Source organism: Passer domesticus, chromosome 1 (genome assembly GCF_036417665.1).
Source record: "Passer domesticus isolate bPasDom1 chromosome 1, bPasDom1.hap1, whole genome shotgun sequence".
Classification (NCBI taxonomy): Eukaryota; Metazoa; Chordata; class Aves; order Passeriformes; family Passeridae; genus Passer; species Passer domesticus.
In genome coordinates, this window is record NC_087474.1 from 127,839,156 (window position 1) to 127,864,828 (window position 25,673).

At 36.5% G+C, this 25,673-nt stretch overlaps 1 long non-coding RNA gene across 1 annotated transcript in view; it reads left to right on the forward strand.

Annotated features, from left to right (window-relative positions):
* The window catches only part of LOC135280583 (uncharacterized), a 43,968-nt gene extending 18,634 nt beyond the window's left edge, over positions 1–25,334 (forward strand). Inside the window, exons 2-3 of the long non-coding RNA XR_010347465.1 lie at positions 17,379–17,459; positions 17,939–25,334. This is a non-coding gene — a long non-coding RNA (uncharacterized LOC135280583). The remainder of the gene's footprint in view (positions 1–17,378; positions 17,460–17,938) is intronic.
* The last annotated feature ends 339 nt before the right edge of the window (positions 25,335–25,673 follow it).

Genomic DNA, 25,673 nt, shown 5'->3' on the forward strand with positions numbered 1-25,673 from the left:
GTGTTACCTTGTAACATTCAGAGATACAATAATTATCCCATAAAAACTGGAATAGGCTGAAGGATAAAATTATAATTAATTGGTCAAGGAATCAGTCCAATTATAAAATTACCTGTATATAGGAGCAGAAATAAACCCTTGGAATCAATAATAATCTTTTAATGTGTTTGTGTTTAAATAATAATTTTATTATGTGTTTTTCAAAACAAGGAAAAAATACAATATCCAAAGTTATTGTAACTGTGATTTTTAGAACATGTTTGAACAGATCACTTCTACCAGGCTTATTTAAGGCATAAAATACAAGGCTAGATACTTTCAGTTCTGTACCAGAAGGCATCTGATCATAGCCAATTTGCAGCAGTGAAAAGGAGAGCTGAAATTCCAAATTGCTTCAAAATCTATCTTTTCCCCCCTCTCATTTATTAAATGCTAATTATATTTTTAGATAAATTTTTTGAATTAATTCTGTGTGAAAAGAAACAGTTGCTTAGTTTTAATGTTTCTCTTCCATGCATTCTGAAATGCCTTAATCATGTTTTTGGAATCATAATCCCTATCTGTTGATTAGGAATGATTTAGCACCATAATGAAATAGTTAGAAAGAGCTCCATAAGGACCACATATGGGAATTTACATCAAAAGGCAAAATATGGAATTCATAATGTATATAAAAATATATGTATTAGATCAAATAGACTCTTTTCCATGAAGCTTTTACTCTACCACTTACAGTGAATAGATAATATTGAAAGACTCATTAAGTGTTTGATCCTTGAGCATCAGAAAGAATATTTTAAGCAGGAGATAAAGGCATTAGACATTCCTACAATACAGCAGTATGAAATAATTCCTCATAAAAAATGTGTAGTGGTCATCAAACTTAGGAATGCACTAGAATAAGGGTCTATTTGTACTGTTATCTGTTGTGGGTTTTTTACATGATTGGTACTGCTTCAATTTCAGCAAAGAAAGATTACATGTATGGCTATCTTGTTGTATTCAGTCCATCAGTGATGCACTCTGCCTCATTGGCCTCTACTTATGGCTTAAACTCAGCATAATTCTGCTGCTCCTTTTGATCAGAACCAACACCTCAAAAACAGATGGCAGAACCTTGTTAGCCAGCCTCAGAGACTGCTGGAGAAATTATACCTGCTGCTGAGGATCCTTGATGTTAAACATAACCTTGAGAATCTGTTTTCCTTTTAAGAAGCTGTTCTAACATCCATCAATGGTTTCAGTAAATATATCATTTAGCGTTAAAATCTTTACAAAATTCATGGATCTGATGTACTAGGCATCCAATTTCATGGGTATGGAGAATACATGATTCAGGAAGGACAAGCCAAGCTATATTCCAGCACTGAGCTGTGAGTTCCTAAGAATTCTTTTGTCTACTCATAGCTGAACACTAAAGGATGCTTAGCATGCTGTGAACAGATGATTCTTTCAGCATTATCCTGAGTCCTTTTTTTTTTTTATTTTCTCTTCCAAGAAGTAAGATAAGAGGAGATAACCCAGGATTTTGGGGTTTCCATGAACTCCCTTCTGACATTCCTCTATCTCTATGCCTGGTCCTGTTTCTTTGCACTGCTCTTACATCTTCTAGGATATTTCATGTTCCTCTACAACCTCCAGAGCTTTTTAGCTCCAGTTTCTTCTGTAAGACTCACTTTTTTCTGTTAGACTTGTTTCCCTCTTTCATTACTGTGTTATATTCCTCTCTTTTTTTGTCTTGTTTGTTTGCTGAGTCCAGTTTCAGCAGAACAATAAAGTTTTTGGAGCAGGAACTTATCTATCAGTGCATCATTTTTATGTAACCACAAATCTTTTGGTTTTTTAACCTGTAATAGATTTGTAGGGATATAAATTTTCTAAACTGCCTGCGCTCTTAAAGGTAGCATTTAATTATGAATATTAAAATTTTAAAGGAATGGAGTTTGTACTATAGCAGTTCAGATTTTCATAGTTATCTGATCGTTCATGTGGCTCTGTTGATAAGGATGTGTTTTAGGTTTGGTTTTTTATCTTTGATATTTTATGAGCATTAATAATTCACAACTCTTGATAAATATCAAATTCTTTTATTTTATATGATTTATCACTACAAGTCTGAAAACATAATATCCTAGATGATGAAAGATAGAAGAATACTTACAGAGAAGCAACAGTTACTAAATTCCTGATTTCAAATATATTCCAAGTCGCCTCAAATATGGAAATATTTTGAATTGGTCAAAATTGAGTCAAACCCATCCATTTTGAGTGGATCATTGCTTTTGTCACAGATTTTAAGTTCATTGTCTTGGTAGCAAAAGTGTTATTCTGAATAAAACTGCCGTCTTGGCTTTTAAAACCTCTAAACATAGGAATTTTTTTCTGGAAAAAAGTGCTTGGCTTTTGTATAAACTGTCAGTGAAATCATGTCCACCTTTTAGTTACAGTAGCCTGTATTCACCGAGATATTCTCTTTTATTACCAATTTGTTCTCCCAGCTGAAATGGTAGTACTTAAAGCTTGAAGGGCTAATTCCTATGCCCTGTCCCTCTGGGGACACTCCATTAGACTGAGCCAGAAAAAGCATAAACCTCATTCTTCAATTCAGAAGCTAATCTATATTAGGAAATTAAATGCTTGCAGGATCCCTTTTCCCAGCCTGGATCATTGGCATATTCTGGCCACGATCACACTGTGTAATGCCACTCAGGTAAGGAATGGACCATTGCCAGCTGACAATACTTCTAGGACTGTGCATAGTCCCGAACTTTATTTGGGAAATATTTTGGTTGGTAAAAGATGATGCAGGTAAAAAGATAAGCAGCAAGCACTCTAAAAATATAATCATTTAGCCTATCAGCACTCTGAGAATGTTTAATTTTTTTGTTTAGATACAACCACCATGGCTGAAGTTTATGGGTATATTGGAACCAACTGCATAAACTCAAGGGAATTTAGTGGGGCTGGGATGACAACTCCTAACTGTGATTAAAGCTTTACCACAAATTGTGAGTGAATCCTTTACATGCTAGAATGAAAAACAGTGTTCAGTTCAAGCATAATTAATTAGCAGGGAACTTTTCTAATGACTTTATCTGTATTTGAATAAAGCAAATACTCAGAATTGACATAGGTTACTGTTCTTCTGTGACATGTCCATCCTCCGTTGTCCTCAAAGGCATCCTAGGTTATATTTAGTATATTCTGTTCATTCAGTAGGAGTCCTTTCATTCTTCCTGTGGAACCATACTGTTTTCCTTGGAGTCTCTCTTTGCATCTCTGATTAATCTGCCTTTCATCTGTATGCCTCATCAGATAAAGTTTTCAGAATCCCAACTGTGGTTGGTTTTCTCTCCTTATTGCACATTTTTAATGGTTCACCTGCAGCCATTTCAGAGTTTTGCTATAATGTCATTCAAGGAACAGCACTTTCTTTGTATGAATTTTATCACAAATGTTTATTCAAAACCAGAAAGTGGTACTAGAATGAAAGACAACTCCATCCACAGCATCTGTTGAGTGAGAGAGTTCAGCTGTACACTGGCAGGCAGGGAGGCCCAGAGGAGTGGGTTAACAGAAGGTAGTGAGGCTGAGGAGCTAAAGATACCACTGTATGAGATTTGGGTATTCATTTTTTTGCTAGTGTTACTCTGGTCATGTATATTGATTGGGAGCAATTTGTTCCAACCACAAATGACCAGTCTTCCAGCTTAATGTTATGCAAAAGTATCCATAATGCACACTCTAAGATGACTCAGTGATGACGTGGGGACATCTGGGACATGAAAGTACACTTTGCTTCAAAGTCTAATCCACCCCTAAATTTTTTGGGTCAGGAAGAGGTTTGAGGTTATCAGAAGAAATTTTATATGAAGGTTTAGTAAATATTGTCAAAAAATGAATGTAGGCAATACTAAAATCAACCAAAAGGCTGTAATGTTTACCTGAATAGCTCAAGTGAACAAATACTGTCATATTGAAACACCTTTATGTAGTAGGAGGTAGGATGCTGGAATCAAAAGTGTGAGAAAGAAATAGTCAAAAAACCCTGAAACAAGGCATTGATTATTAAAAATGCAAAACGGTAGAGAAGGAACATAGAAGTGAACCTCAGGAGCTGCTACTTAAAGGCACATATCTAGTCTGTGTTAAATTACAGATCTGAAACAATAAAGTTTCAACTAATTTTTAATAAACACTTTCTTAAGGTAATTGAATTTAGATTCATACTAAGACTTTACTGTCTATATATAGCACAGCACACTATAAATAGGACACACATAAAAAATAGAAGTCATTAGCAGCTGTATCTCCCTTGATCCACTCGATTAGGAAACATCTGTGGTGTAGTCAGTGTTCTTTGCCATAGTTGCTTAATATGGGGCAGGATGACATGGAAGCAAAATATGTGTTTGGGAGATTGTAGCTCACCAATTTATCATGCATATGTTTTAAATGTTTTTAAAAGGTTCATTTTCATCATAGAAAGAAATCATACATCATGGAAGCCACTAAGTTATAAGATGTCAACTGCTTCCAGCTTCAAAAGCCAGACTCTTTTCTTGATCAGTGGGTGGTGGAAGTTAATATTTTTTAAGTGAAAGTAAAGGGATGGGGTGCACAGACAAAATTTGGAATTTATTAAAATAAATAAGAGTTGCAGTTTCTTTCTTAGGAATATTTTACACTCAGCTCTCGTAACACATATGATTTTTAAATCTCCTAAACTGGCAAAGGCCTCTGAGAAAGCGACAAGAAGGTAGATTATGAAGGCTCAAAATTAAATCTGAATTCCATGAATTTTTTTTCTGTTGAAACATGAATAGTATTCATTTCTAAATGCATTTTTCTACCATGAATTTGTTATACCTAGTAAAATAAAATCTATGTACTGCCGGTTAGTAATATTCAGTATCAGAAAATAATTAAAATTTAGTGCATTTTCCTCCCACTTATAAAAAAGCAAAAGAGATGAAAGGAAAAAGAAGAGAGCTTGTTTATGAAGAAAAAAATGTAGAGAATGAATTTGTCTGAGAGCATCTGGGCTTGGTAGAAAAAATACCATGTCAGAAACATGATTTTGTTAATCAGAAATTGATTTTGTTCCTCCTATAACAACAATAGTTGCCACACTTAGCAAAAGCTGTTGTTTCATTTGTGCTTATGTTCTTTAAAAATCTTTACAGAAATTAACTGTGCACCTTTAAGCTAAGATACCTGTAATGCATGGCATGTCAACTTTCAGACATAGCATCTTATACGACTTGAATTAATAATTTTGGTTGCCTGATAATTTCTTCCATTTTGTACTTTTTTTCAGTAGATAAAATATGTAGGTTAAGCAGAGTGGTAATTTTTTAGAAGGGAGAGACTGAGAGAATGACCTTTTATTGCTCTTATCTCTCTCTTGTTTTCTTATGGGCTGGTCTCAAATATTACTTCCCATCAGTTTTTGATCTGTGGACAAAATAATCTTGATTTAGAAAAAGAGTGGTGTTTGACCTCTCATTTATTTGTATTCACATGATTCTGTCACTGAACTGTTGAAAAACCTTCCAGAAAAAGTGCAGGATGGTGGTGAGGGGAGGTGCTGGGAAGACTGGAGTCAGGGAAGAGGTAAGGAGTCAGTCAACAGAGCCTGTAAATTTTGAGATAGCTGTCTGGCTGGTTTTGTTTTGGGAGTATAGACTTTCTCACTCTTAAATGACCAAATTATTTTTCTTTTTGTCCACACTGGACTGTGGAATGATGAGGGCCCCTAGAAGAATAAATTGGAATTTGATGGCTGTGGTAACAGAGGGGCTGAGAAGTCAATGTGGTTGTTAAAACAAGCCTTTCCTCCCATGTGTTGCCATACATGCCAGCATCAAGTGTTCCTGACAGGAGTGAGAAAATAAGTGAGATAAAATCCCAATTGGATCAGCTTAATTCAGTGATGAAGGTGATGCTGTAAACACCAAGAGAAAAGAGTGAGACCAAATAGCAAAGGTGCTATAAGATAAACTTCAAGTATAATACATGGATAATAATGTTTAAAAAGCTTGTGGTTTTTTACTTTCCTGTTTGCTCACAAGTAAGTTTGGGTTTTTTTTTTCTGGCATGTTGTCCATTCACAGTCCCCTCAGACTTTAACAATGTATTTAGCTGGTGTCAGAATTAATTCTTAGAGAGTGACAGCTTCTTGTAAATACAATTAAGAGTCACTATAGGATGAGTAAAGTATTGTGAAGTAATCTAATACAGTCAGTGGAATATTGAAAAATAATATGGATAAATAACAAGAAATAATTATTATTGAAGATTTAAATTCAAAATGTCTTAAATAATCCCTCAATTAAGAAGTGTGCTAACCTAAAAAAAAATAGAGGGTGGCAAAAATTACAAATATTGTTGGGCAGATCTTTCAGCAATATCTCAGGCCAGTTCCATTTTCTGCCTAAATCCAGTTTTCATTATTAAGAACTAAAAAAGACATGAAGAGTTTTCTAATGCAGGTCTTATTCTGTCTCTACAGAAGACAATACCTCTCCCACAGTCAATGTCCTAAAATTTTTCACAGGCTAAGTGTTTATCTGAAGCAAATTTGGACGCTACAAATATTTTATGAAGGAATTCTGTTGACAAAAAGGCACATTAGTATGTAAGAAGGACATTTTTCAGGCTTCCTGTAATTAGGTCTGAGTCTCAGCAGATACATAAAGAAAAAGCCATAAGAACTTGTGGGCTTTGTTTTACCCTGTGCCTAGGACAGAGATTTTAATAAGTCTTCTAAAAAAATAAAATAAGAAAATACTTATCTCTGTTGAATATGTTTATTTACTATTGTTTGTAATTTTTATTAATGCAAGACTTCAGACTTTTCCCTGATCTGCAGCAGGAATCAAGATGTTATCCTCTTGCTTTATAAGGGAGAGAGAACAAATGGAAGAAGCAGTAGCTAATGGCCTGTTTTTATAGATTCAGAAACTTGCCATACTTCTAGCGTGTTGCATGGGGCAAGGTCATTCCCTAACAATATTAAAAATCTCATGGAGTCCAGCAGGACTTTGGAAAACTACATTCTTTCCCACTGAGGGGTCCTTTGGGGTTGTCAGTGGTTTTGTTTTCTCCTGCTGTTTCCCTGCGGCATAAAACAGCTTTGGAATTTTTTTTCTTTTCTAGATTATAAGTCTTCAGCTATCAGACACTAGGAAGCAGTATTTGGCACAGAGATCCTTCAAACCCTTTTTTATTAGGTTTTTGCCTGTGGTTATAAAAATCTTAATTTTTTGATTCTAGTGGGCCAAGTGTGGGTCACTAGCTATGGTTCTAAGAGCTTTTTATCAATAAGAACAGTGATGCTGAACGTGGAACAGAAGCATGTGATAGCAGTGGGAATGTGGAAAACGAAATGACAACAACTGAGGTGGAAACCAAAAATCAAGCAAGCTAATGTACTCATATTGGGGGAACTACATAATCTCCCTGCAGCACTGCAAGAACTCACACATGAAGTTGCAGATTCAGCAGCAGAACTTTAAAATAAATCTCTTAAATCAGGAAAGGTAAAACTGGAAAACAGTCAACATAGGATATGTATTTATAAAATAGAAAATAAATAATGGCATACATAGTATGTTACTTCGGTGCAAGACTTTAGAACACTCCAAAAATGTAGAGGAAATGAAAAAGAAATGAAGCATAGATATACCCAACTTGCATTTTACCAAAGCAATATAATATCTTTTGTAGATGACTGGTTCTCAAAGATGGGGAGATAAACATCAGTCTAATTTCTTAGAAATCCAGTAAATAATTTTATATGACTTCATGTAAAGAATGTATTTCATTATGATAAAGACAATTAAATTAATTTAAGAATTGCCAGACTTTTATGAATCAAAATATCTTTATTCAAAAACTGACTGGTTCCACTAGTGACCTTGACACAACAAAGTAGGAGCATGCAATGATTTTTATTAACAAAGACATAAAGTGTTATTAATAAAGAGAAGGGCAGGAATATCTTATGAAGGCTGAATAATTCTGAGTACACAAAAATTCCATGCATGCAATGGTACAATAGTGACAAACTGAGTATTATTGAATTAAATGGAATTTCTGCTGTAAGTTGAAATGACTGAAACAAATGAAAAGCTGATTAATCTTGGAGAACTAATTGATCATGAGATGAAAATGTACCTGTATCATGAAGTATTCTGAAGCTAGAAAATTTAATGAAATATTTGTAATCTTATGTGAAATAAGAGCTTGTGAAATATTTCTAGGAAGTTTGTCATGGTTATGCCATTACCAGAAGTCTTTTTAAAAAAGGGGAATTTCAGAAGAGCTTCCCAGTCTGACATATCTGTGCAGTATTCTACTTTTCTCTCTATAGATTAATTCAATCTGGAATGGAAGCAGCAGAAAGCTATTAGCAGAGAAAAAAATATTGAAGAGTCAAGCAAAAGAGCTGGCTTGTTTTCAGTGCAGGGAAATGACTGATGAGAAAGCATATTTTTCTCTATCAGTAAGGAGAGAAAAGCTAAGTGAACTGAAGGATGTGGCTGGTATTAAGTTGAGGGGAGAGTAAAATGGCTGGTAATTTATGTAGGATGGAAAGCCCTTAATCATGAGAAGACTTCTAGCTCGGTCTTACATTATCAATGGATGTTAAAGGCACCCCTGTGGTTTCAAGATAGAACTTGGTAAATGTATTAAAGAAAATAATATGTGATTATGTATGTATTATGACATTTACTGCCTGGAAAGTGGAATCCACTCTTCACCCATCAGTCCTATATTTATTCAAAAGCTGGCTAAATCACAAGCTCTTTAACTTAACAAAAAAAAAATGTAATAACTTTCACTTTTCTTTTTTGCCCTCCAGATCTATTTTGTTTCCATCCAAGCCTTGCAAAGTTTGAGGGCTACAATCCCACTTATTTTCTGATAAAATTTTCATTTCTGAAATCATAACAGTACTCCAGGGTCTAATAATTAGAATTCTGGCTTATAAAAACACCCCAAACCCAACCAATTCTATAATTGAAGAGCCAAGAGGCTTCAGTCAGGCTGACAGCTTATGATGACAAGGAACAGATAACTTACAGGGGTTTTTTATACTTCTCCACAAATCTCTGATGTGCACACATTTTGGACACTGGTGTGCCATCCTGTTTCCCCTTCCCCATGTCAAGTAGGACAGTGTAGCAACAAGTAAATATTTGGGGAAGGATGCCCACGGATTTGGGAAGGCATCCATCCATGAGACACACATTAAATTAGGATAGCACCCTTCAGCCTGGCAAGAGATTAATAAGGAAGAATATCATAGTCATGTGCAAAATAAAAGGAAAGTTGGTATGTATACTTCTACCAGTTAAAAAATGAAAATAATATTATATGAAGCTAGAATGGCACAGATTCCACACACATTTGAGGGTAGCTTTTTGTCAGTAGCTTGCAATTGAGATATGTTACTCCGTCCCTCAGGATGCTGCCAGACCTGGCTCAGAAAATCCCTGAGCTGTCTGCTACTGGAGGTAAACCAGTATCCTGGAGAAGCATTGTTAAAGCTTAGCCTGATCTTACACTTTTCCAGCCTTTGCTACTGCCAGAATCAGCTGTGCAGGGTGGAGTTTTGTTATGACCTGACACAGTCTCTTTTCAAAATAATTTTGATAAATTCAGGAGTTAGTGAAAATAATATTGCTGGGCATTTCTGGAGGGCTACAATCCCACTGGAGCAATGAGTAGCTAAGAATTCATTCTATCTCGAATATGTTACAGTTTTTAAAAAAATCCTTTACAAACATGCTCTGGTCTCAGCAGCTTCCTCCCCTATCAGAAACAGCTCAAACTCTTGCTTGTTCTGTCTCTCAAGTCCCACAAAACCAAGTTAGGAGGGAGCTGCACTGCAGCTAATTGGAAGGAAATTAAGAAGGTTCAATCCATCCTCCTATTTCATTGCAAATAGAATTGTTCCAGTCAGCATCTCACATGCAGTGCTGGTGAATACGTGTGACAGAGCAGGCTGAGCCTTTAACTGGTGATTATTCACAAGAAACAGCAGACTTGGCTTGCATTTCAGAGGGCAGGCTGTGCTTCCAGTGCCTTGTAGGAAGAGAAAAAATTTATCTGTTTACTTGCAAGCTGAACATACTTTATGTGGAAATTGTGAGGAGATAATCAGTGTGAAATCCCATGCCATGGTTTTCAGAATAAAGCCACAAAATAAATTAACAAGGAGAAAGTTGGCTGTACCTTTGCCTTACCCTATTTAATGGCAACTCTAACTCTTTTCTCAATATTTTCAAGCTGCAGGATTTATGATGCACTCAGGTTTGGTTTTGTTTCGTTTTAGGGGGTTTTGACACTACATAAGCAGGAAGAGTTTTGATCTTCTTTATCTCCTTTTTCTTTTAAACTTTTCTGTATATCAAGAAATATAAAATTGTGACTCAGTGTGTTTATTTATGACATGTCACCCGATAGGTCCAGTAAATGCAGTATCAATGTTATTTGACAGTTTTGACTTTGAACATGGCTATTATCTCCAAGAAGTGGTGGTCTTTTAATTTTCTTTGAGAAATTTCAGAGGAAGATGCAAGCTTTACTTGCTTATTTTTGTGTCCAAATACTAGATGCAAATTGCTACCCATTGACTTAAAGCCATAACTTGCAATTAATGCAGAAAGGTTCCCTTTTTAGTCACAGCATTTGTAGGTGCCAAGATGTACACCTGTTAGTTTGCTTGATCCTTGGAGCATAGTACTTGATTTCTCATGCATGTTTAAAAATTTATCAACTTGAAGACCGAAACTAATCAGGCAACTCCTTTGGTTCCAGTGTACCAGTCTTTCATGGCTATCTGTTATACAACCAGCTTTAACCAGGACATTTATCCAGCATGGAAATTGGGAGCTACTGTAAAACTCTTCTATCAGTAGCAAGTTTGAAATATGCGCCTTGGTCCCCCACTGTTAAAGCATTGCAAATTGTCAAATTATATGTGACAGACTGATTGTGATTTGTCTTTTTCATGACAGGAAAAAGTGTTTTCCTAACCCTGTGTGAAAAAAAACCCAAAACATTCAGCTACACTGAGAGATGGTTTGGATCCTATTTAGCAGTTATTTTGTGAAAGGTTAGGGGTTTTCTTAACAGGCAAATATAAATTTATCACAAGATAGTATTTTATAAATAATGTTTTTCTTTCCCATATTAATAGTTCTGTATAAATTTCATTAAAATTCTGTGATTGCACAACCTACCTGATGACTTGTAGTAATGAAACCATTTGTCTCTTAAGCTACAAGAAAATTAAAATATTTTATTTTTATTGCCCCTACTGGTATTCTACAAAGAGAAAATCGTTCACTGAGAGCTACACAATACCTCACTTCATCTGCAAAGCAACATTCGTAGTTGTCCTTGATGGAAAATTCTTGTGGTGTGAGCAGGGGATGAGGTAAGGCAGCACATTCCAGTGTGGATGTACCGAACACCAGGGATGACTGTGCTGGAGTCACACTTGGGTGCTGCAGTTGCATAACTGCCCCAGAGGCTTTACTCCTTATGCAAGATTATTCTTCACGTAATAACTGTGTTATAGCTGGCAGAAAATATTCTCCCCTTTTCATCACAGTGTAGGATCAACAGCATCTGTTAAAAAGACCTTAAAATAGAGCTGGTGTCAGATATAAAGATCTTCTAAAAAAACAGCAAGAAAGGAGATACCATTTTTTCAGACAAATACAAGTATTGTTTTTCTTTATTGGTTAGTTAATGATACCTATGTATAGCAGTACAATTCACAAAAAGAAATCTTCATTACCCACTGTTGCTGGCATGTAGCATAAAAAGTAGCAAGCAAGCTGGAACAATATTAAAAATAAGTCCAAATTTTTGTTAAAACACTCTTGTTTGGGATCACATTTTAAAATAACTAATTGAATTAGTTAAGCTTAGTATTTGTTGACATCTTAATTAGATAATTATATGTTAAATATTTGCTGTCTATAATCTACATCTATCTGTAACTGAAATTCAACAATTGTGACTAATTGAGAATTCTGTAATGAATTTGAAGTCCAAACTGACTCCAGTATAATTTGCAACATGACTATGAACGCAACATGGCATTCACAACTTTTCTGGGCAACATGTTCCAGTACCTCATCACCCTTACAGTAAATTTCTTCCTAATATTTGACCTAAACCTACTTTTTAAAAGTTACCCTGTGTCCTGTCAAACTATAAATATTATATAGTATGATAATTATACATAACATTTTGAGAATTCAAATCTAGTGTTGGCTCTGCTTAGACTATTCTAGGCACTGCTGTTTATGTTCATTACCCAGTAATTTGTAACCTGCCCTCCTCAGGTTTTTTAAGGCTTTTTTTCTTTTTTTTTTAATCTCAATGTGTCTGCGAGCTTCCTTTTACAATTCTGGAAGTCTAATATCTGCCATTTGTCCTGTCTCCTGATGTCAACACACTTGATGTGCTCATTAAAGCACTGTAGCATGCAGCATGCCAAGCTCCACTCCACTGAGTCAAACGTCACATTGCTCTCTGTGACTGAGAGAGGAACCCCCTCAAACGAGCCACAAACTGCCAGGCAGCAGCTTCTCACACCACAGAGAGAAGCTTAGAAAACTGGCTGTCATCTTCCTAGTGTTGATATTTGGCCTATCCCTTGGAAGGGGGATTTGATGAGGCAATGTGGAGACAGTTGTATGAAACCAAACCAGCCCACTGGGGAGGCGCTCTGAGGTGCTGATGCATTTCTGACACCTGCATCCACTGGTCATCCACAAAGGAATGCTTCACTTGGCTGGGCTCAGCCCAACCACACATAACCAGAGCTGCTTTCAGCTGCTGTCATTTGAACCTCTGCTTGTTAAGCCCTTATCAAGGGACAGTGCTGAAAAATAATAAAACTGTTGCTAGAGACATAGCATATTTTACAGAGAAAATTCATTTGACCAAGTTTGAAGTGAAAGCACTTTGAAATTAAAATGCATATGACCTTTTAATAGTTTCTGTACAACAGCATTTACAACTGATCTATTATGTAAAAAGTAACTAACTGCACTTAATTCATATCCTCTTACCAGTGCTTGCCCTTCTTGTCAAGAGTGCAGAATGCGTCTCTAATGAGATGGTTCAGTCCTCACCTGCTGTGAAAGACTTGTCAAGTAGAGACTGAGTTTTACATTACCTAGACTGTTCTCTTTTGGAAAAATACCTCTGCTACCTGTTTCGGATGATTTTAAGCGTCCTTCAGGTCACCATTATGCCTCAGAGCACAGTTTGATTTAGAGAAAGAATAATACCAAAAGCCTATAAATTTAAAAATATACTTCATGTAAACTCAGGTGAGAGAAGTTCTCAGCTGATAGGGAAAAAAGTCCTCTTCAAATGGAAAATGTTGTTTGTTCTTTTTCAGGGCAGGTGGTAGGCAATGCTCTTGAGGAGATAAAAATGACTTTTATTTCCTTTCCCCATGCAGAAGATCAAAAGAAAAGTAGGCAACTGCCAGACTTAATGAGCCATGCTGAAGGGCTGCATCCTGACAGAATTAATGCATCATTTATAAAGTACTTCATAGGAAAATGATTTAGCGAATCACATATGACTTTGATGTCTTGTAACACTACTGCATTTTAATGTTTATGCAAAGAATTTAGCAGTTACAAATGACAAAACCATGCATGCCAATATCTGGAAGAACACGTTATGGGATCATTGGTGTGGAATGGTTACAATTAGGAGAGTTGGGATGAATCAATGTACACTGTAAGTTTTGGGACCTGCATATGGGTCCTTGACTTGGACCCAAATAAGTGTCGCTGAGTGTGGTGGAAAGATAAAAATGGTCTCTGGCAGCTGTATGCTGCCTTTGAATGATACTGCTCTGCTCATTCCATTTGGGGCTAAAAGTCTCTGAGCAGAGAGCTGGCAGCCCTGCTCTTGCCCGAAGCACAGGGCCCTACAATGCAGATCTGCTGTAGAAGGGAATGAAGAACTAAATGGTGTCTGTGAAGGAGACTGAGTACTCCCACATCACCCCTGCATGCAGCTGCACAGGTCCTATTCCAAACACAGTGTTTTCTTCTGTTGATCCGAGTGGAGCACATCTCCTGTGAGGAAAAGCAGAGAGGACTGGGATTGCTCTGCCTGTAAAATAGGAGGCTTCAGGGTGACGTGATTGTGGCCTTCTGGTACTTGAAGAAGCCTAAAAGAAAAATAGAGAGAGACTTTTTTACAAGAGCACATAGTGCCAGGACAAGGGGGAATGGATTTAAACTGAAAGAGAGTAGATTTAGATTTTATATTAGGAAAAAAACCTTTTTTTTCTGTCAAGTACTGGAATAAGTTGTCCAGAGAAGTTGTGGATGTGATTTTTCTCTAAGTGTATATGGCCAGGTTGGACAGGGCTTTGAGCCACCTGGTCTAGTGGAATGTGCCCCTGTCCAAGGCAGGGGGATTGGAACTAGATTATCTTTAAGGTCTCTTCCAACCCAGGCCATTTCATGATTCTGTGATAGCCTACCTATTTTTTTTTTTTTTTTTTAGTAATGATTCTGCCACCTTTTTTCAGTAATGAGGTTTGTAGGGTACTAAACAGAGTATACTCTTCAAACTTTTCCTTGAGATACAGGATCCCAGAATGTCTATACCTATGCCTCAGGTTTCTCAAATCTTGCAGTGGCTCAGATATTTTCATCTGATTTCCATCCCACTCAAGGAATTCTGGCCTCTAGCTTAAACATCTTCAACCATAACTTGGCAAGCAAGCAATGAACAGAGCCTTATACAAATTCTTAACCCTAGTCACTTTGCTATTAAAAGGCACAGATGAGTCAGAGCGCTCTGGAAGAACATGCAAGTCCTAAGGCAGAGGTTTGCTTAACCTATTCTTCATCTTTCTGCAGTGAACACCTCAGGCTAGGTGAAGTTCCTGCTCCCTTGTCTGCCCTGGCAAATTCTTATTAAGCAACAGCACAACTAAAGTAGCACCTTCTAATGTGGTCTCACTCCCGTGTCTCCTTTTTTCCATAAATCCAGCCTAAGGACGTGTAGTTATGACATGCAAGTTACATTGTTTGATCCAGTAATTGAATACAAGTTCCCAATGCCTCTGTATGGTTTTGCCATTCACTTTAGCTCTAAATCATTCTTTCTGGGCAAAACAGCTGTCTGAGGTACTTCACAGCACGTTCCTTTGTTTTCAGATGGACAGGATTCCAGCTTATTGCAGAAAGAAGTGGAATTCTTACTTGGAGCCAGAAATATCCTAGTTTATCAGAGAGGAAATTGGGCACTGGGTTGTGTCTGGATTCGTGGTGCATCCCTGACATTTGTTCCTGAAACTGTCACTCTGCCAATATATTCAGTTTTGTGTAAAATTTAGCTAGAACTAAATGTACTGGCAATCCTGGTGTGAGAAGTTCCAAAACTCAGTTTTGGGGTCACTGCATGATTTCGCTGCATCAAGAATAGCTCAAGAGGGACTCTTCTCTCATTGTTTTTGCACTTTGCCCTGGGGATAAAAAAGTATTACCTTTCTCCTCCTCCCTCCGTGAATATGGGGATTTATGTCTTCCTTGGAAAGATCTAGTTGATGCTGGAGATGGCTTAATGAATATTTTTTCATTTCCTGTGGTCTGCCCTACATTCTCTAGGAAAAGGCGGAAAGAAAGCTCTCAAACAAAATCCTATAAGTTGTTTGCTACAAAACCACAGCAAAATTATTCTTTTGACCCCTCTGGCAGCCTGCTTTTTACTGATTGTGCCATTTTCTGTGCTTCTGAAAAACTTGTTCTTTCAACAAGTTAAAAGCTTGCTTGGTTTTCCTGCATGATCTAATGGAAAGATAAATATGACTTCTCTTTTTCCTTAGTATGTAGCATGAAAATAGACAAGATCATTGGGATTTATATGTGGAAAAGTGTGGCTGGCTTCTAGTATTGGATTATGAAAAGCAATTTGGGGTCACTAAGAACAAACATATATTTTGAAAACCTGATTAAGTACTTAGTTTGGAAGGTCAAATATGACAAGTAATTTTTAAAATTATTTTTAATGGTTCTTTTTAAGTTAGAAGTTTTGCCATTTTGGAGGAAATCACATTCAACTCTATTTTGGCAGACAGTAGTGCAGGAAAAGTATTTTTTAATGTCCATAGTTGGTTGAGGAATACCAATATTTAATGTGTTTTAGAGAAAAATATCTGTATTTAAATGAAGACTTTTCTTATAACTGCATTTCAGCAAAATCAGAATGAACAAGGTTCATTCAGAATGTCTTCATTATGTAATATGTCCTAGAAGACTGAATAAAGAAATAAATACATCTTACTATGTAGTACAGAAGTTTAACCTTTTATGATATGACCAAATGGAGAAGGATTTTGAGAACTTAATTTCAGGTACTGACTGTTTAACAATTTATTAAAATCTCTTCACACTTCAGTAATGTTACATATTGTGGCTTTCATTCATTTCCTTCTTGACAGGTTGAATGAAAATATACAATACAGCTCTTGCATATTCCTCTTTTTATGGTTGCTTTTGGTTAAATGAATAAGCATTATTGGCTTTTATTCAGACCTATTAGTGAAAAAAACCCTAATAGTACAATTCAGGCAACACAGGAGGATGGCACGTATCTCTGAATACATTTGGAGATAAAGTACTTGAAATTGAGAACTATTTTAAAATCTGCTTCTGTTAACAACGATATTTCTAGACCACATTCATTCATGTAATACACCCAATGTGTTACCTCTGGGTAGTAAAATTGTTCTTCATTCACAGAAATGTATCATAGTATGGCATTTCTCAAACCTAAACTGTTCTGTTGCTTAAATTGTTCTGACTTTAAAAAAAAAAAGCTCTATCAAAACAGCTTTAAATAGTACACAGGTTTATACTGATAAAAGTGGATAAATGAAAATACACATAGCTGAGAAACACTTTTATGTTCTGTGTGAAACTAAACTGTGTTTTTCCATTTCCCTAAAATAGTATATTATTTTGGTTTTGAGTTTTCTGAGCAGACTGGTGTTTTTCAAACAAAAATTTTACTGATCATTTTTACGGAGCTTGTTTCATTTTATAGAGTAATGATTGCATTTACAATTCTACTCAGTAAATAATGCATACAATTGAAGTTTGTTCAGAAGAGCTCATGATGATAAAAATATTTCTGTGGGAGCACAGAATGTGAAATCTAGTTTTTTGGGTTTCAACTAAAAAATGGTGGGATGCATCTAGTTCTCTGTCACCTTTGCTGATATGTAAGCATAATGGATGCAATCAAATAGAGGTGTACCTGTACATTCATGAGACATAAGTTTAATTTTACTCACACCTTTTCTCCAGCTCCTGTTTATCACATACTCTCCTGTACTGGTCAGCAGCATCAAGAAGCTTTTGTTTGTAAGTCAATGGAAAACATCCAAGGTGAGAATCCTAGAAGATAATTTATCTTCACAAGTACATTTGGGGTTTTGGCATTGTTAAGGGCAAAATGAAACTTTTGCAATATTTATTTAGGTTTTTCTACTTACTAAACCAAGCTGGTTATCATGTTACCTGACACAAAAAAATGGAGCTGTTCATGTGGTGAATTACTTTTCAGAACAAAGTAAATACTGGAGATATTAAGTGCAAAACAGGTGTCATATCTAGGACCAAATTCAGTGACAGTGTCAGCTGGTGAAAACCACACTTCACTAAATGCACATGCAACGTCTTATACTGATTAAATCCTAACCCCAAAAAGAAGGATTAAGAACATATGCAGAAGCATGAATTAAAGGCTGCAGGTTTTCTTCCCCATTTACTCTTAAATCTTCTAAAATCTCTCCGGCAAGTAAATGAAGAGTAAAGGCAAACTGAAGTATGCCCCCAAGACTTTTCCTTATGACTTCCTCATACAGGGTGGCTGCAAGAGGCTGCAGCAGACTGAGGCACAGCCACATGGGTGTGTGACCAGACTGGCCTTTGCTTGTAAAGGACCCATGAGGAACAGAGCATGAAGCCAAGCAACTCTGAGGATATCACTGTTTTTACTAGAGGCAGAGTAATCCCACAAGAAAGATCAAACTTGAGGCCATTCTATACTTCTCCTTACTTGCATCCTTTTATATCTAGTCATACATGCATATGTATGCATGTTTCCACCTCACAGGCTGGTTTAGAGTCTTCTGGGATTCATGAGAAGGTCCTTCTGTGCACAGCCTTACCCTTCCTCATGACCAGGCCCTAATTCCACAGCAGCTTTAAGCCATGTTCTTAATTCACAAAAGAGCTTCCTTGAGAAAATGACTAAACTTCAGGCTTTTTATAGCTCCTTTGGATTTTTCTGACCACTTAGAGACATGAAAATATCTGGGCTTAGAACTGCTCCTTCACTGCTGGAAGATAGAGAAGATGAAAATGGGAATTATGCACCTTTTTCTATCCAGCTACCTTTTTTGCATTTTGGACGAGACCTTCGGTCTCACTGCAGTGCAGAGAATTGTTACTCCAAAACATTTTGCTGTAAATATAGAGTGAAGGACTTGACTTTTAGTTCCATTCTATTGTCATCCTCAAGTAAATTGTCAAAAACCTTGTCTTTAAATCACCAGCTAAAGTTATCTGAGACAATTTCAGCATCTTGGTGGCAGAGTGGGATGAAGTCTATGTCTCTTTGATGTGTGACACTCATGAAATCTTCTGCCACATGAGTCTATATCCTTTTGAGGTTACTTTCTGGGAAACTTGAAGGTCAGTAGTTGCTCGCAATCGCACAGAGCTGTCCTTTCAAGACAGCACTTGGTTTTAAACTAGAAGGCTTTGTATTTCTATTCTTCAAAGTAGAGTAAACAGCCAGGCAAATGTGCACATTTGTCACCTAACACTGCTTTCTGCTTTCTCACAAGGCAGTCATCTCACAGCTTTCTTTTGGGAGGCTGGGTCAGTGCTTGCCTCATAAATCTCCTGGCTTCACTGTTTCCTCTGCTACACCTATTGCTGCATCAAGGTCTACTCAAAACTTTGTTCCTTGTTTTCACTTGCAGTCACATTAACTTAACATGAATTGTGCTTTCTGGTGTAGAGAGAAAAATGGTGCTGGTCCATCAGCTCTCAAGCTGTAAGGTTCATTTTGTGGCTGCCTAGTCACAGGGACAGCCGTGAGAGTGACCTACCTGTGTGATTACTGCTTGTTCTTTGTGTTGCCTTCTTCTTTTACCATGAATGAAAAAAGTCTCTTAAACTCAGATAATAATGTAGAAGTGCATGGGGTAAAGCGAGTATATATGTATGTGTGTGTATATAGATATGTGCATTATATAATGTATATTAATAACTATAGAGATTTGCCTTATATAATGCAAATAATTATGTTCTTTGTGGGCCTGTTTCTGTCACAGAAACTACATCCTTCCCATAGCATGTTTCCTGCCTAATCTTGTTGTTCTCCAGTTGAGATGAGAATTAATTAGCCTTTGCTGTCTCCTCTGTCACTTCTTGTGACAATCCTCTTGGGTTACTCTTTAGTATGGATCTATCTACTGCCAATTCTAGCAATCTCAGTGCTAAACAGATGTCATTTTTTGCTTTGTAAAAAGACCCCAGCTCTCTCACACCAAGTGACAGCATTTCCAATAGACTTCTAATCAGAAGTTTAGTGATACAGCATCTCTACTGGTAAAGCACAAAAGAGGCTCCAGAGGAGTTTTTTTCTCACTAGGGTTCCAAACCAACAGATTATTTGATATACATGAAAGAGCAAAAAAATTGAGAATAAAATTAATTCCTTTTCTGGATTGAATTTTCCTCAAAGTATTTTTCACAATTTTGGAGCCGATGCTAACTATTTCAAACTTCTTGATCATTTTAAATACAAGTGTTTGTGGGCACACATTGTGTTCTGTCATTCTAAATATCACTCTGTTTATAATTAAGGTGCAGTACAAATCATGGACAAACACAACAAAAGCAAATCACTTATCCTAGAAATTAAAATTTCAAATAGAAATTTCCTTTTAGAGTTGGCATACAATTCATGCTTAAGAATAAATGTGATTATGGAATAGATAATCTGAGAAAAACAATATATGTAAAATCTATACTGTTGATATTTTTACATAGTTATATTTTATTTTAATAATTTATTTGTTTGAGCCTGAGGTGCAAAAATAACTTTAGATCTAAGAAGCATAAACATAGCCACAATAAGAACAGTCTTCTTAGATGACCCTGAAGAAATGGTGTTTTCTATCCTTCTCCATAGTTCCACTTTTATTCAGTATCAGAGTGTACATTGACATTTCCTCCACAAGATGATGAGTACAGTGTTCATGTTAAGTAAATGACCATGCAGATTATTGACCAATGATAGTGTAAAAAGCTTTTGCTAGTTTATGGTGCTGTGGAGTCTTTTAGAATTACAGTAATACTGACCAGCGTAGTTGTGTCCCTGCTCCCTTTGGGCAGCTGTGCACACGTCTGTATTCCAGTCAGATGAAAGTTATTGTCCAAGTATTGTCCAATAAGAAGAAATTTATCTTAACTTTATCTCATCAAGTTCTACACAGCCCAGTTTTGTGTGTGTTTTATCTTGGACAGCTTGTTTTGTAATAAAATCAGGGCTCAGTAGAGTAATAAAATCATAGAATATACTGAGTAGGAAGGGACTCTCAAGGACCATCAAGTCGAACTGTCAGCTAATTTTACCAAGCTTCAACTCTAACATTTTCGCTCCCTAGGCAAAAAAAAAAATAGATTTAAACAGTCTCACTTGGATACTCTAATTCAAACAAATCCAAAATGCTGCAATATTTTACTTATACAGAAATCCAAAACCATTTTGGAAAGCAAAAATAAGGAATTGCATGTTTCAGTTCCTAGAAATGAACCATTAATGATACACATGCTATAACTAAATAATGTGTAAATCATAGTATAACAAGAATTCTATTCCTAAATAGCCAATGAAGCAATTTCCCTTCAAAGGGAAAATAGGTAACTCAGGTTAGTTGATGTTCTGTAGCCAGAGGGCACATCACTGTTGATGTTTTTTATTCTACACTTTGATCTAGTGCCATCTCTAAATCAAAATTTATCTTTTTTCAAATAGAAGAGTTTTCTTTCATTGTTTAGATGAAGCTAGTTCCTTCCTGACTTTCACTGGCAATCTGTCTATCCCTATGGAAGGGATGAAACACAGGACAGCTATATTCTCTTTTTCCCAACACAGAAAACTTTCTAGATGGCAGTTCTGTCCATTATCATGACAGGATTTTCATCAAAACATCTAAACAGAGACGCTTACATGGATTTTGTTTTAATTTTGCCTACATTGGAATGAATTCTAGGACTTGGGATTTTATGATACTGACAGATAGAACCTCCAAGAAGAACACCTTGTTTTTCCAGGGCCATTTTTCTTGATGTATTACAACTTCCAATGATGTGAAAAGTATCCTCCCGTTCCTATTGAGAACACATTCCTAGCAAAAGATAATTAAGAAAAGCAAACACTAACTTTTCAAATACTTGCCTTTTACAACTACATCAAAAGCTGAAAGACTTCTAAAAACTGAAGAAAAAAATATTGTTTTTAATATTGAAGTATTACCAATTCTTCTCAATAACTCAGAAAACTAAGTTCGGGGAACTCTAGCAAGTACCAACTTTCTGAAACTTCAGCAAGTTATTTTAAACAGGTCTCTTAGTTTCCTCTACTTTGCTGAGTATTGGGATATTTGAATCATTTAACTTCTTGAACTGAATTATTTTGTGCACCACAAGCCAGATTTTGCAATATCAACAGCTCATCATGAAACAGAGCCAATGCAGCACCAGGAAATAGCTAAAGCAAGAGAAGAAACAGATCTGTTTAATTTTGCACACATATTCCTTAGAAATCAGTGATGAGGGTAAAGAAAATCCAGAACACGTATAGTTTTCCTAAAAAATGTTTGGATAAAATTAATTTCATATTTGTGAAGTTTTCCACAGACTACTGAAGGCTTAGTAGAAACTGTTGCCAAAACTTTAATTTCAGTCAGTTTTACAGTCCTTGCCTTATTCCTGAAAGTATTTTTTTTCAAAGAAGAGTTTTAGAAGACAGTCAACAGTTAGGCTTTGAAAGTAGCAGGAATCTTTAAGAAAGAATTTTTTAATGCTATTTGAGATGCTTTTTTTTCTTTCTTTGGAAATATAATTAACATCCATGCATAAATTTATTAAGCATGACTGCTGAGTGTACGTATATTTGTAGTCTACCTGTGTATCAAATTCTATAAGAGCAAATAGTTTTGCCTGAAAAATGCTTTCTGCAAGAGTTACAGGAAAAAGTACAATCCAGACAGCTTTCCTGTGGCAGAGTTTCACACAATTTCATAATTCTATATAGTCATATTTGTAGGGGTGTATGGTTAAGACACGATTTTCCCATTCAACAGTTTCCAACTACAAAAAAAACCACTACAAGGGATATGAGAAAGAGAACATACATAACTTCTGCGTGAGGTTCTTTTCACTCATTTTATCTCTTAGTACCAAGGATTGTCACATTTGGAATATCTAATTATTTAATCTGGAAAAAAAATTACTATTAAAATTACAATTTCCCACAGTCACTTCTGCACGATTTCTCTCACCTTCTGGAGCTTGTTTATTTTATTTATATATACATATATATAATAACTGCTGTATATGTCTCCTAGAGTACCCCATGACTAGTACATTAAAAGAAGCTTTCTTCAGTTTAAAGTGAAGTAAAACCAGAGAGAGATGTGCTCTGGAGTAATAAGGAAAACATAAAGATTGAAAAGTACTTAACATTGCTTACTGCCATGTTTGCAAATGTCAAACACCATTCACAGATGGAGAGGTTTTTCTGTGTTTAAAGTCTTTATTTTCCACAAGAAAGACAAGAAATATTTCCATGAAGATGTCAAGGGATACCAGGATGGTCATTAATACCAGTATACTGAATGGGAAAGAAAAAAGGCAGAGTCAGGAATGTTTGCAATGCTGCAATGCAAACATGACCTGCAGCACAGAGCCCAACAGCAACAGAGAATACTGCAGAAACTGGGCCCATGAGTCAACTCACCATGGTCTCATCCCTTTAAAGTGCCTTTAGCACGGTCTAGCTGAGAGAAGCCAGAATTTCAACAGTAAACACACAATCTCAGATATCACCATTGCAGAAAGAAAAAGAAAATCTAAATGTCTGGTTTGCTAGCCAGCAGAGTGAGGGTACACCTGCTCTCACCTCTTTTATAGCACTCTCCTAAACACCAGAGATTTTAAAGGAGCAGGGAGATTTACCAACACTTTTTTACGTAGTGTTGTAGCACTAAAGTCAGGCACAGTCAAGTAGAGTTTAGTTTTTACTGCTTAACATAGGGAATGTTTCAGAAACATGACCTCCAGGGAAGTTGAACAGCCCAAGATTCAACTCCAAAACATCTTCAAGGCCAACTGTTTCTGTATGGGAAACAGAAGGTCACAAAATCAAGTCTAGACTAAATAAAAGCAGCTACTTCATCCAAAAGATCTGTTTGATAGATACACTAAAACATAGAACAACATTATTCAAAGCGTAACAATGTTCTATCAAAAAGGACAGAAAAGGAGGGGCAGGTGAGCAGGTTTTAGAATCATAGGATCATTTAGATAGGAAAAGACCTTTAAGATCATCAAGTATAACAGTTGCTATAGTGCTGACAAGTCCACTGCTAAACCATATCCTAAATTCCACATCAAAGTTCCTGTAGGGATTGTGACTCGCCCACTTTCATGGGCAACCTGTTCCATTGCTTGAAAACCCTTTCTATGAAGAAATTTGTCCTGATTTGCAATCTAAACTTTCTCTGATGTAATTTGAGACTCTTTCCTCTTGTCCTACTGCTTGTTACCTTGGGGAGAGGAAAACACCCACCTTGCTACAGCCTGCTTTCAGGTGATTGTAGAGAGCAATAAGGTCTCTCCTGAGTCCTCTTCTCCAGGCTGAACAACCCCAGGTTCCTCAGATGCTCCTCATGAGACTTGTGCTACAGATCCTTCCCAGCTCTGTTGCCCTTCTCTGGACACACTCCAGCAGCTCGATGTCCCTGCAGTGAGGGGTCCAGAACTGAGCACAGGATTCAAGGTTGGCCTCACCAGTGCTGAGTACAGGGGGACAATCCCTGTCCTGATCCTGCTGGCTACGCTATTCCTGATAAAAGCCAGGTGCCATTGGCTGTCTCGGCCACCTGAGCACATGCTGGCTCATGTTCAGCTGCTGTCAACCAGCACCCCAGGTCTTTTTCCAATGGGCAATCACCTTCTACTTTCCAGCCACTCTGCTCCAAATCTGTAGCAGGGCATGGCATGGTTGTGACCCAAGTCCAGGATTCAGCACTTCATCTTGCTAAACCTCATAAAACTGGCCTTGGCCCATGAATAAGGGTGTCCAGATTCATCTGCAGAGCTTCCTGCCCTCCAGCAGACCAACGCTCCCATATATATGCCAGGTCAGGACACTCAAGATAATTTGTTCTGGGTTGCGCTGGTTTTGACTTTCTCCTAAAGATCATAGAACAGCAAGACTTTATTATTTCAAGCTCTTATGTTAGAACTTCATTTTGAAGGAATGGATAATTAGTTGCCTGGATTTATACTACCTTTTATTATCAAAGTATTTCTTGCCAAGACCTTTATATGGGTTATAATTGCCCTTTCCTTAGCATGGTTTCTCAGTGCCTGCCAGTAATACTCTGGGAGACAAGAGTGGCACCTGCCACATGAGGTTTTATCTTCTTATCCTCTCCCCAAAGCAGAAATTACTCATGAAGTAAAATATTTTCTGCTCATAAGTTTTACTTTGTCATAAGTACATGCAGCAAAGTGCTTGTGTTAGATGGAGCTAGGTCAAAGAAATTATGGCTTATAGCTCCTGCAGGAGTTCGTTTCACTGATCTTACACTGGATTTGAAGATTTCTTGTCTGGTTCAAAGACTCTTATCCTTGAGGAAAATAGTTGCATTGCAATTGAGGGTCAACAACTTGAATGGGAACAAACCTGTTTCATAAGACCCAGCAGCTTTTCATTTGATGACTTAATTAATCCTTGTTTTTCAATTAAAGATCAACCATTTCTTTCCTTGTTTCTCCCTTTTTTTTAACTGAAGGTATTCTGTGAGGTTTTTCTCCTTTTTGATCAAAGCATCTGAATGACTGGACATGATGTGATGAAATTTTACATTTATTTGGTGCTGTTCTGCAGAGCTATTTGTCCACCAGTTCACAGTACTTTTTGTTGTTTTAAAAATTTGCTATTTCATTTTGGTTTCCTGTCTACTCTTTTGCAGGAGAGAAATATATCTCCTAAATTAAAAGAGCTGAAAGGATTAAGGAAGAAAATTTCAAGGTTCTGAAAAGATACAGCTGATTACAATATGAAAAAGATAACTGAGCAAATACTTATACTTTTAATACATATTTTTCATGCTTTATGCACTGCTTTTTATCCTGAGCATTATCTTTCTTCTACCAGTTTGCTTATGGTTCCACTAAAATAAAGTAGATTCACTTTCAGCATGATTTATTACAATCAGTAAAGATTGATATCAGATGCTATTAAGTCACTTGTACAGTGAGGTCAAACAATTAATGAATCAAATCACTGAA